This window comes from Cupressus sempervirens, chromosome 7 (assembly GCF_028749045.1).
Source record: "Cupressus sempervirens isolate cs-2001-9-10 chromosome 7, ASM2874904v1, whole genome shotgun sequence".
Lineage (NCBI taxonomy): Eukaryota > Viridiplantae > Streptophyta > Pinopsida > Cupressales > Cupressaceae > Cupressus > Cupressus sempervirens.
Window position 1 is genome coordinate 849,947,011 of NC_143124.1, and position 13,473 is coordinate 849,960,483.

Here is a 13,473-nt window from a genome sequence, read left to right on the forward strand (position 1 = left end):
GTTTAATTTGTTCAAGTACATGTGCAAATCTTGGTATGTGAGCATGAACTGACTCGATAGATATGAGATCTTTAGTGTATTGCTCAGTGTCAACCATGAAATCTTCATCTTTATTTATTCCTTTACATGGACCTTCACCTGTTAGATCTTCAATGGTGACCTTTTCTTCTCTCCCAATTATCTCCTTTACCATTTCATGTACTAAATCAACAACATCTTATGGAAGAAAATTATCATATTCATCTTTGTTTTCATCTAATAAAAAAATTTTCTCGAGCTCGGTATTATCATCTTAAATCACCTCCTTAGGATCTTGGATATTGTATATCTGTTTCTAGATCATTTTTCCATCTTCATCAATATTTTTTAAGTGTGCTAAAAAAACATATAAAGCTCTCATTTTTTGAACAATCTTTGCTTATGTTTCTTTTTTGCTTCACATATCTCTTCCATTGTGAGTTTGGGCATTACTATGGCCAATGATCTTTCTCTCATATCCTTTTTCAATTTTCAAACCATATTTCCATCTTCCATCAATTATGTTGTACAATTCATCTAGTATCAGTATACCTATATCCATTAGAGCATATTTAAACTTGGCCATATATCAATCATAGCATTTTCTATCTTTTGCTTGTCCTCATTACTCATTGTATTGTATTTAATATACTTAAATGTAGATAGAACTTTGTATTCTCTAATTGAATCTCCAATCTCATCAATGGTCTTGGGTTTCTTGTGTACAATAATTATTCTAGATCTTCTAATTTAGTCCTTTCACTATCATCATCATCCTTAAGAATCAATTTTCTCCTTCTCTTTGTTGGCTTGCTAGTAGATGTGAATACTTCCTTTCTTTTCTAATAAATTTTCACCTTTGATTGTGTAGGTATGGTTACTTTTACAACTCCTCTCTTCAATGATGTGGTAGTTTACAAAGCAGCTTGGGTTCTAGACCTTTTATTCTTGGGGCTTTGTGGTGTAGCTAGTGGTCTCTTCTTCCTTTTCTTCTTTTCAAGGTTTACAATATCAATAGCTTTTCCTTTGTCTTCTTCTTCCACAATATCATTTCCTTTTCCATCAGTAATCACTAAAAGTTGATTTTCTTCTTTCTCACTGAATGCACTTTCCAATTTGTCAATCATTTTCTTAGTCTTCCTATCAACTTTAGGAACAACAATATCCATTTTCATAATTTCCTTTGTAACCTCATATGTCCCAAAAGGTTTGGCTGACTTGTCTACGAGTTCATTGAGCAATGCTTCAATTGCTTCAATTTCTTGATCAATATTTATTTCATACTCCATGGGTTCAAAGCATGCAGTCCTTGGGTTTGTAGCTTTCACATGAATAGTGTCAATATCCACAAGAAAACACATGTAATCTTGATATGTCTCAACTAGTTGAGGTGGGATCCTATATCTTTGGTTCATTCTTTCTTTAAATTTAGTGAAATATGCAAAGATGATATTTTCAAAGTTTTCACCTAACCTTTCAATATATTCATTGATCTGGTAGATAACAAGTTTTTCTATTTTCCAATTAACTTTTCTAATTGTAGGGAAAATTTTGCATGTAAAAGAATATGTATATTGCAATGGTGAACAAAATTTACATGTGTTCTACTTGGCCACTCAGATAGTCTTCACATCCTCAGTTAGTTTCTTTAACTATAACTCGGTTAGGTTAAGTTTGTGTCCCTTCTTCACAATTTTATACACCAAATCAACAACAACACACGACACATTATTGGGTCTTCTCTATGGGAAGATCTTATATGCAACAACATATAGACCAATTCTTATCTCCAAATCACTAATTCTAATAACCTTCAATCCTCTTTCATCCCACTCAGCTTTGGTATTCTCTTCAATTTCTTTCTTTTATGACATTGAAATAGCTTTCACTTTCTTGGTAATAAAGTATCATGTTTCCATATGAATCACCTCTCTGATAATCTTTACTAACTCATCTAACCATGTTTGCTTGTTTTGGACTATGCTCAACGCAATTCAAATTGAGTCTACCTTGAACACTTTTAGGAAATGCAAATCATGTGTGAGACCTTTCATCTCCAGGTGTTTATGTTCCTCTTTCAATTTTCTATCTACACATAATTTATCATATACCACTCGTAATTCATGGTCTCCAACTTCACCAATTTTACAATTATAAAACATACAAATATCTTTTACCAACAAAACCCTAGATGGAATAGATGATAATGCACTAACCTTGTCAATTTGGGTGGCTACTTCAGGATACAATGTGAATTTTATCTCTTTACAATACACATTTTGAATCAATCTAATAGTGTTGACCTTGGTCTTCCTCTTCATCGTTGCATAGCTTGATGTCATCGTCGTAAGTTAGAGTTTTGGAAAATGTATATTCAAGCTTCACTGGATTCACACCAAATTCACCTTCACACCAAGATTTTTGACCAAATTTTCATTCCCAAGTTTCAGAATTTGACCACACACTCAAATAGCTCAAATTCACACAATTCACACTTCAAACTCAAAAATGCAGGGTGAGAAAATGAACAATAGAAAACCTAATTTATACAATAAATATCATTTTACTATATACTATGACATATTAAATTCTCCATACCATGTACTCAATTAACACATATGTTATGTTCTTTCCAAACTTCACTCGGTGGCTATAAGCTACTCGGGCAAGAAACACTTCCATCTTCAACTCAGTTAATATAGAAAACTCACTTGGTCAGTATTTACCTTGAGTTTGACTTCTCTACTTGGTATGGATTTACTAACTTTATTAACTTTATACATCCCATGAGTTATCCTAATGCATTATACATTATGCTGATATGGACATCATTCCATTGATTTAAGGAATTGGTGTAAGATTTGACAATTCAGATACAATCACATACCTTCTTATAAGGCTTAGTTTGAAGTAGAGGTTTCACCCAATCCATTGGATGAGGTGCCACCATTAATTTCATTTGATATCTCATTCTCTACTATCTTCCTTATCCACTTCTTGTTCATCTGTTCATGAACTTCATCAATGTTGACTTTTAACTTTTCCTTTTGGATCTTCTCCTTTTGGTGCTGATAATTGGTACATGTGGTTCTTGATTAAGTAATCAACCTTGTGATAATGATAACATGCCATTCTAAGATTTCTCCATTTTCTAAGTCTTCCTCCAAAGTCTAATCTCATGCACTTGGCAATAATCTGACCATATTTTCCATATGTAGTACAACTATACAATGTTTTATAGTCCCAATTGATTGTATTACCTTTCTTGCTTAGTATCTAATTAGCCTTCTTTTGTGATCTACAGTCTTATGACTTGTGGCCAAACTTATTATGTAAGTATAGCAATAACCATTGAACTCATACTTATTAGCAGACTAACTGAACTTGAATCTTGTTCATATGCTTGATGACCATAATTTTGCAATTATAATAGTAACCATCAAATTTAGGGGTAATATTGGACTTATTGATTTTTCTCCTACAAACCTTTGTTGTGTGACCAAATTTTCCACAATGATAGCATGTAGGCTTCTTAGGTTTGGGATTGATATACACATTCCTTTGTTCAACTTGCTTAGATGATTCTCCTTTCTTGGTATTGGAATTCTCAGTGTAGCCTAATCTAGACACATCTCTCAGGCACATATGTCCTCTTAGTTGTTCATCCAATATTTTTATGATTTTTTCTAATCTCTTCATCCTTTCATTGATTTCTTTCTTTTATGACAATTCACTTCTCATCTTTTTCATTCTTTGTTCTCAGTTCAACAATTTCTTCCATCTTTCTACCAATCTCACGATTTGCACTAAGTAGTTGATTTACCATATCATCGTGATTCTGAGTCAACCTCATGATTTCTTTATCCTTAACATCCAATCTTGTAGTAATTTATCACTTATATTCTTCAATCATTCTTGTCTCATCTTCAACTTGTCTCTTTTGTTCCAACACTTCACACATCCTAGTAGGTTGTAACTCTTGTTCTCTTTTCATTGATTTCATCTACTCAACAAGGTTGTGATTTTTCTCCAATAGATCAACTATGGTAGCATCAAATTCATCATACATGTTTCCATCAAATAGTTCCTCATGATATGTTGTGTCATTCATTTATTGGGCAATTTCCTTCTTTTTACTTAGTGACAACTTCAATTTCTCCTTCATATCATTGATTTGACTCAGGGTCATGTTGAATCCCAATTTCTAATTCTCAATAGTCTTATCAAGCTTATACCTTTCCATGATTTAGATATTTTCTCTTAGCTGTTAAAATTCTCAACAAGAGAATTGTGCTTTGATACCAATTGTTGGATATTTAGGAAAGGTAGGATGCTGAGAAGTGGGTGAATCAATATCCTCTAAAACTTTAACTTAAAAAGTACAATGCCCTTGTCCCTTTTTTCATCTCGATAAACATATAACATTAATCATAATACTTGTAAAAGAAAGTAACTTTGTTTAATCTAATTTTCATGAAACCATAAACATATACCATAAATCATCACATAAAACACAAGTATTTGGTCATGCAAAAACCCTTGATTAGAAAAAATTCTGGTGAGGATGGTACCCACAAATCCATCACTATTGTAGTAAGAGAATTACCTTGTTAGGGCTTACAATGTGGTGTCACTTTTGGTGACTTACTTTGCTAGGAGTAATAAAAATAGATATACTAGGATCTATCCTTTTCAAGGATTTTACAACACTATACTAGTGTGTACTCGGTAAAGAGATTTCACAAAAGATTGTTAAGTCTACATTGTGAAAGGATTTAATCTACTAAAATGATTGGAGAATATCAATAAATTTATTTTCATAATGAAACTTACTTTTCTAGTTGATATCCCTCTTCTACTCACTTATATGTCACCTCTTGTGATTGATAAATCAAAATTTGCCTTGTGCTTCTTGAATATTTGCCTGTCCTTCTGTATTAAACCCTTCTCATCATAGCACTAACTGCAACAACAAATCTCATCTCAACAACTATAAATTGTTCCATGTAGGTCCTTAAATAGCTTGCTTTTGTCTCTTATTATCTCTAACCTAATTAGGGTTTTGGAATTCTCTAAAATGTATCATAGATCAAAATCAACGATCTAAAATAGTCCTTATCCATGATTTTCCTTTTTGTCATTTCATTGGTCTTTTTTGCCTTGAAATCATAAATAGTAAATTCACACATACTAATAAATCTTTCCATATCTTTGCCTCGATTTGTGTAAGTCATGTTTCCCACTTGGCATGATTGTTACATAAACTTCTATGTCATTTTAGATTTGTATGTAGCCTTTGTACATCTCAGTGCATAATTTGTTCTTGTTTGATAGTTATGTTGTCACTTGGTGTTCTTAAGACTTAGTAATACTTTCAAAGCTTAGTGATGTCTATGCTCAGTTAATATTTGTCTACTCAGTAACTATTGTGACTCAATTACAACTTCTCATACTTAGTTTGCTTGAATCTTCTTTTCTTAGGCAGTATAGTGTAACTTAGTAAATATTGTAACCTGATGACTTCATCCACTAACCAATGACTTATGTCTTATCAACTATCTTTTGAACTATTTGACACTAATGAAAATTCGAATGTGTCTTAGGAGAGACAATATCATTATTTGACACATTACAAACAATAGTCAATTCGTGTTAGTGAATGATATGCAAGGTCTTCCCAATGAATGACTTACATGATACACCACATTCTTTTACAAATGTGGTAATAAGCTAAGTGGGATTGATTTTGGGTTACTCATGGTTAAATGTGCTTGTGTTGCAATAGTTTTGTAATGGATGATCTATTGAGAAGTCCTAATTCTTTACCTCTGTATGCATCAACTAGATACAATTATTGTTGAGTGAACCATTCATTCTCACGAGACATGAATTCATATGAGAACTAGACATGAAGTATAGATAAATGAATTTGACTCCTAAAATCAAAAGTGAATTATAATAAGATATGATAATATGATAGACTGTAAAAATATAGTCATTTCTTGTATTCTTTTTTTGGCAAAACTTTATATTTATATTAACAATAACTAGTTCAAAAATGGCTACCTAAGAAAAGAACTAGAAAAGAAAAAAATTGATCATTGCTTGATACAAAAAGGATGTAGAAGAAGAAAGATTGCATTTAGAGAGAGTATCTATCAACACTAGTGATTCTTGACATTGTGAATCCCAAATATCGAACATTATGATTACAAAAGAGCCCAAAAATCATATGAAGACAATTATTAATCCAATCATTGTTTGGTGTTAGAGAAAACACCAAGAGCCAAGCCAAAAACTAAAATAAAAGTTTCTATCATTGATCTTCATCCAAAATTCCAATTGAGATTGTGATATTAGTAAAAATCCATATGATGTAAGCACAATTTAGGACAATATATATCATATATGAGAGTTAAAGTCAACAACTCACAATTGAGAAGAACAATAGAGAGCAACCCTGTGGAGACTTGAACCTTGGTTGAAGGCACTTCAGGCAAGAAGCCCCACCATTTCACTTAAGGCACAAGACATTTCTTGTTAATCTACTAGTTAAAGGGAATTTATAATGAATGATTCATAAGAGATAATATTTAGTGGATGTTGGATAATAGGTAGAAATCTTAATTAATTTATCTTGGAAGAAGCTACATAGTTAAGTGTACTTGACCTAGGGTTACTAGGAAGGATGACCTGCTAGGAAGTCTTGATGCTTCACCCTTATGAGTATCACCTAGGTGTAATGCGTGAAGTGGATTATTCATGCTCACAAGAAAAATGTCAAAGTGAACCATTACTTATGGAGTAGGGTTAATGATTTTGAATAAAAAAATTATGTAGTTTGATCTTTATAAAGCATCCAAATTTGACAAATAACAAGAATAACATAATGTTTCCAATGGATGACATAGATGAGGTCTATTATGAGTGACTTAGAAGGCACATCATATGTTTAAAATTTTACAAATGTGGTAGCAATCTAAGTGGGACTAATTTTGGGAAGCATGCTTGAGTTAGAGTAGTACTAGGATGACATAATTCATGGAAAACCCTAATGCTTAACCTCTATTAAATTTTTTTATATGAAATGAGTGCTAAGTAGACCAATTTAACTCAGTTATCATAAAAAATAGGTTAACAAGCTCACTAAAATAATGAAGATGAATGAACCCCAATAAAACATCATAATTTGACACAATATGTAAAATAACTCCTTGTTAAGGGATGCGATGAAGGGACTCTATAATGAATGACTTAGAAGGTACATTTATTGTTGAAGTTTTTGCAAAAAGAAGTGACAAGCTCGGTGAGATTGATCTTGGGGAAAATTTGATGCTTAAATGTGCTTAAATTAGAGTAGTATGGAGATTGGTTACCTCCCAATAAATGTTAATGTTTGACCCTTATGAACAACACCTATGTGCAATGAGTGCTAAGTGAATTATTTGTACTCATAAGAGATAAGTTAATGTGAACCAAAAATATGAGCCAATTATTTTGACTACCAAACTATACACTTTAATCTCGATAAAAATCCTGAGTCAACACATTGCATAAATAACTAATTTCTAGTGGATGAGCCAAGATGACTTTTTTATGAATGGTTCACTAGGCATGACATTTGAATATTTTGCCAATTGGGTAGTAAACTGAGTGGGCTTGATCTTGTGGGAAACTTTATGACTAAGCACATTTGAATTGATGTAGTGTTACTTGACATGTGAATCCCTCATAAGTCTCGATACCTCACTCCTTAAACATCATTGAGATGTCATGAGTTCTAAGTGAACCATTCATGCTTATAAGAAATAGGTTCACATAAATCATTATTGAAGAAATATAGATCAATGATTGATAACAAAACTACATAATTAATTTTTCATAAAGTTACATTACTAAAGGGGCTCTAATGAATGACGTATAAGACATAATTATTATTGAAGTTTTTATAAATGGTATAACAATCTAAATAAACTTAATCTTAAGAAAGATCTCATAGTACACTTGAATTGAATTCATACTTAAAAGTTAAATTAATACTAAGATACATGATCTCCTTGGAAATTTCAACACTTTACCCTTTGCAAACATCATCAAAATCCATTAAATGATAAATAAACATTTATATTTATAACAAACTCTAAATTAAACTAAGGGCCATTGAAACATTATCATAAGCACTTAAAGAGATTATGTGTTTAACAATTTGAAAGGCATGTTTGGTCTATCTGTCTTGGTCAAAGAATCATCCAACGTCTATCTCTCGCAAGGCCTCACAATTGATTTTTGACCCCAAATCAATGCAAAGCTTCTATAAATTATTTAATTTGAGTTAAAAAAGACAATACCCTTAGGTCTCATTTGGTTTTAGGAATTGGGTGGGAATAGGAAAATCTAAATACCCACATTCGTTAATTTGACGTTTATTTTCAATATACAAAATTCGAATTAGAATTTGCCTATCCTAATTTGACCCCAAAATGAGCATAGCGGAATTCCTAAAAAAAGGTGTAATAAGAATAGCTTATTCTTATTCTAGTTTTTAATAAACCCAATTTGATGGGTTGTTGGGTCCACGACTTTGCCGTTTGATTGTATTTTACCACTCAAATACATTTTTGGACTATTTTCTCTATTCGTCATAACATATAAACTAGGTCAACATTATTTAATGTTTAATATGCATTTTTTTCAAATGACAAAAAAAACTAATATCATATTTGATATCTTTTCTAAACTTTCATAAAATTATCTTTACAAATAAATCTTGTGTTTAATATTATAATTAAAACTATGTTGAAAGATCATTTAAATACCATATTAATGATCTTGACTTATTTGTATATTTTATTTTACTTTAATATATTTGAAAATAAAGTGATTATAGTTTTGATCTTATACTCATTAAAATAATTTGATTTAATTTAGAATTAAATTTATAATATACAATATAATATGTCCTTTGAATTTTGATGAATTTTAAAGTTGTGGTATATTTTTCACTTATAAAGTCAATTTAAAAAATAAAATAAAGGCTAACTAAAATAATTTAGTTTTTTTAAAATTAATAAAAAAGTACATTTTTATAAATAAAAAATCTTGTTTATTTAAAATGTTACTAAACTAAAAAATAATTAATTATTAAAATTTTAAAATAAAACTTATTCCAATTCTTGTTTCAATTGTTGCAACCAAACATAGAATATGCATCTTTCAACTCCTCTTCTAGGTCAACCAAACAGGCCTGAACGATATTCCAAAATTTATTTTAAGAATGCGCAAATATCAGAAGAGAGCCTATTTCAGCATAGATGAATATCGCATGTGGCAATTCTTGCACCAACGGGCCCTTAGGGCCTGTTTCATAGCAGGAATTAGACTGAAATGGGTATTTGTAAATTCTAAAAATCCCAAATTCTCTGTTTGGGTGCACCAAATCAAAATTGAGAATAGGAATATGTATTCCAATTTTGGCACAAAAACAAGCATTTTCTATTCCACCTAAATAGGTGGAATTAAAATACCAATGCCTATTCCAATTTCGACTTTTTCATATTTGAAAATTTCAAGTCCAACAATGGAGGTTAGAGTTGGCATGGTTGCAGGGTCTTATAAAAGGAATGAGCTTGTTCTAATTTGCCACAATGTAGAAGTTGGTGTAAGTGACTTTCCTTTGATTGCACCGTTCTATTTTCTTTTTATTCCATTAAACCTGTAATGCCCCACCAAGGGATCCAAAAGAAATAACCTAAAGTTTTACTAAGTTTGGTAACTTTTTTTTAAAAAAAGAAGAAGAATAGCATATAGATCAAACACATAGTAGCAGAAGCAATAATATACAATCAACTATAAGCATACATAACAAATTACCTTTCTTAAGGATCCCAAGATGTTGAATCACATATAGATTTAATCTAATACTAAGTCTAACAACCACCACATCTACATGAAAGAATAATTATAAAGTCCAAAGTCCATAATATACATCTGTTCTGCATGTCTCTTGGAAAATTAAATTCGGAATGCTCAATCATCCACTATACATGTCACAGGGTATGAAAGGCTAAAATAATATACATATGTAGAAATAGAAATACATCATCCTCTTTGGATCCATGATACAAGTACAATAAAATAAATGAAACCATCTACCATACATGATACATCCATCCATCATAAAATACAACTATCCATCGTAAAACACAACTAACTAAGTGCGCGGTTCCTCCCAATCGTCAATAGCATCATTAGACCATCATGGGCCCTAGCCATCCCTTGCACGTAACATCCCAAGCCACCGATCAAATTGTCGGTACTATCATAGTAGGGACGTCACTAGCAAACATACTACAACATAAGCATAAGGAAATCTAGCATACTAGAATAAAGCATAAGATGATCCTACAAAGTAGATAACATCACCTATCACATGCTAATCATCAATATTAGGAAATGCGTCAGTAAATAACATCATCTAAACATGATAAGCAAGCATCCCAAGAAGTTCCAGCCACAATGACTACAGACAGATCTCAATGGTAAGAGTAAAAAACACTACCACTTGACCGCGTGGAACCTAAATGGCCCACTCCCACCGCGCTGAGGAAATAGTCTCAATTCCCAAACAAGATATCAAATCACATAACACTAGTACTCTCTAAGTCCAAGAAATCTTAAAAACAATCTAACTCAAAGGTTCTAAGATAGGTCAACATCTAATTCCCGGAGGCACATAAGACATATAGGAAATCTACTATGTAAGTGGGCAAGTGTCATTGCACGAATCACGCTTAGAGTTACCTTGGCAGTTTTTTAGGACTCCAAGGTCCCTAGTGATCCCTATGCTGCCACTAGTATCCTCTCGTACTGACAAGGCATACTACAAAATGCAAGGTTGCAACCAAGCGTTCTCTCTACTCCCATCCTAGTCTATACTAGCACTCGAGGCATGGGCGAGAACATACAAGACTCTTATTAGGTTCATTTTAATCCCCATTTAGTGTAAATGTTTTCACTTATTAAACAACTTACAATGGGTTACCCTTGGAACCACTTAGGGCCCCTAACCCCCATTGCAAGCCACTTCCTGACACTACATGTAGATAACCTACCCTAGGCTCATAAAAACACAAATCAATAATCATATAAAAATCACCTCAGTCATACACAAGTGACTGGAAAGCATCAAAAGATAATCCACAATAATCACATCAGTTCTCTACGAGCAACTGAAAAATGCTGCAGTAGCAGAGCGGGAAGTAAAATAAGAAATGTTTTATGTTTTCAATATTTAAATTTAATATTTTCAATAAACGTCCTATATGTGGTGGCATACCTAGAGTAGCAGTTCGATGAGCTCTCCAAATATAGCCACCTAGGACCAGGTATAGGTTTTTTAAATTAGAATAGTTTTAATTCGTAGATAATGATTGTCAGATTCCAATAATAGGTAGTAGGCAGTTTCAGATTCTTATCCTTTTCTTGGATAGAAGACGAAAAAAATGTGGATATTTAAAATGTGGCCTACTGCATGATTGTTAGATTCCAATAATAGGTAGTAGGCAGTTTTAGATTCTTATCCTTTTCTTGGATAGAAGACGAAAAAATGTTTCTCATCCTTTTATTAGAAAAGGAGAGTCAGTTTTAAATAAGCCGGTTGGCTATGTAAGAGAGGCATTCGAATTTGGGTAATAGAGAGAGTTTCAGTTTTTGCCTTGTTACTCTCTCATCTTGTAAATCGATATCAAAAAGAAAAAAAAATCAAAGTGGAAAAGTTTTGGAGATGATTTTCTTTATGCGAGTTCGATCCCGGCTGATTGATGTCGTGCCCCTTGAAGTAACTCAATTGAGTGACTGATTCCTCCTGAGCTTTCCAAGGTGTGGCTCTGCATCAAAAAACATCAAAGATAAATCATAATATCAATCGGTTCTCAATGAGCAACCGAAAAGTATCCCAATAATACTGATCAACGACTCATAATGGTTAAGTCAAATATGTCACAACATGACATCACCGAGATCAAAGCAAACACTTTAGTCCCATCAAGGCGACTGAAAAATAACCCAAGTATAACTGATCAAGGACTCAAAATGGTTAAGTCAAATATCTCATAGCATAAATCTTGCCATCCCGCAAGGCACTAAAAAACAATAATCAACAATATAAACGTACTCAACATAGAGCATACCATCACATATCATGTTTAAGTAAAAATAATCAAGATTGAGATCAACATCATAACATCAAAATCACATAACTCCTAAGCCTCTCGTAACAACCTAAACTGGTCAACATCTAATCAACCCCAAAAACCCCCAAAGCATAGATAGTACATAGAAAACATGATAGTCTAATTGTTTGATTTAATTTGAAAGCATACTATTGAGTTAATGTAAGGTTCTTTCAGTTTTCATTTTCAAAGTACGTTATAGGTAAAAGATTATCAGTTAACCCTTATACATTAACACATTCATCCCCTCGAATAAGACATAAAGAAAATTACCCTCCCATTATATTTAAATCAATTTCCCAAAAATAATTAAGGGATAATTATTTATAAAAATTATTAGAATAATACTTATTGATCTTCGAATAAGAAGCTTATAATTTTATTAAAATTAATATTATTAAATAAATTTAGAACTTACTTGAATGCCTTTCATTATTAATTAATCTTAATTAAATCACATTTAATTAAATTAATTAATAATTATATGTCATATTCATATTAACAACCAATTTATGATTCTAATTTCTTTTAATAATAATTTAATTGACTATTCAAAATTCCATAATCTCTCTTTTACTCTCCAATTAAAACTTTTTAATTAAATATTACCAACTTCTTTAAATACTTACCTTTAAATTATTAATAAGATAACGATTATTCTATTAATAATTTAATAAATACATTAATAACCATTTAAGTAATTTCCATTATTTAAACACATTAATCAAATGAAAATTTAATATAATTAATTATTAATACAAAATAATTATTATATTGCAAATTTAATTAACTATATAATAAATTATTAAATATATTAATAGAATTTATTAATAAGATTTTAATAAATAATAAATATAATTTAAAATTTAATTATATTATAATATAAAATAAGATTATTTTTATACAAGTCGCACCCTTTTATATAAGTATGCAGACTGCTATTAGCAGCCCACAGACTGTCAAAAGCCGCAATTTGCATTCGCAGCTGCGGTTTGCCATTGGCAGGCCCGCGGTCTACTATAACAGTCACAACCGCTATTAAAAAGTAGGCAATAGGGGTGTGGTGACCCCACCCCCATTTAATATATATATTTTTAAATTTATTTATTATATATATTTTTTAATTAATATTTTTATAAATTTTTATTTTATATAAAGTTTGATCCAACCAAATACCCCCCACATACATTTTTTAATATATATTTTTAATAACTTTTACAATATT